The sequence below is a fragment of the Sinocyclocheilus grahami genome, unplaced genomic scaffold, assembly GCF_001515645.1.
Source record: "Sinocyclocheilus grahami isolate Dianchi unplaced genomic scaffold, SAMN03320097.WGS_v1.1 scaffold253.1, whole genome shotgun sequence".
Lineage (NCBI taxonomy): Eukaryota > Metazoa > Chordata > Actinopteri > Cypriniformes > Cyprinidae > Sinocyclocheilus > Sinocyclocheilus grahami.
In genome coordinates, this window is record NW_015505432.1 from 621,007 (window position 1) to 621,686 (window position 680).

At 32.6% G+C, this 680-nt stretch overlaps 1 protein-coding gene across 1 annotated transcript in view; it reads right to left on the bottom strand.

Annotated features, from left to right (window-relative positions):
- LOC107598620 (dedicator of cytokinesis protein 10) overlaps window positions 1-680 on the bottom strand; it is a 49,374-nt gene that overhangs the window by 388 nt on the left and 48,306 nt on the right. The window lies entirely within an intron of this gene.

A 680-nucleotide genomic window follows, 5' to 3' on the forward strand; every position in this document is an offset into this window, starting at 1 on the left:
GGTATATAATAAATAAATAACTAAACAAATGTCAATGTTCAAGTTACAAGTGACGTACAATTTAGACTCAGTATTATCAGTATGGACTGATTTGCTCTATTTCACCAATTATTGCATCTATGATTAACAGTGGTGTTTCATTCCTGAAGGATTCTGTGTGTTTGAACGAATCAAGTGAGTCAATGATTCAACCATTCATAAAGACAGTTGTTAAATACGTACTACATACTAGTATACTACTCTTACTATTTTAGCGCGTCTTTATATGGCAGAAATAGTAAGAGAAGTATACTAGTACACACTTCCGAAATCAGCCAGCTTTACTCCGGAATGAAATCGGCCGTTTTGAACGAATTGGTTGAATGACTCAGTGACTCACTCATTAAGACAGTCACTTGTCACCACCTACCGGTGGCTTTTAGTTTCATATTTCATAGTTATGAATTCAGTATATTTTATATTAATCTCCTAACATTATTTATGCAATTGTAACTGTAGTGTAAATGCATTCATGGCATCTCTGGGCTGCATTAACCAGTCTGTGTAAATACATCTAAATGCATGTACTTCTGGAGTGCCAACATGGATTATATTGATATTAATTTCATTTAACTGTTGTCTAGAGTGTCTTATTCTAATTGCATTTATTTAATAAATATATTAATTGACATGAAAGATGA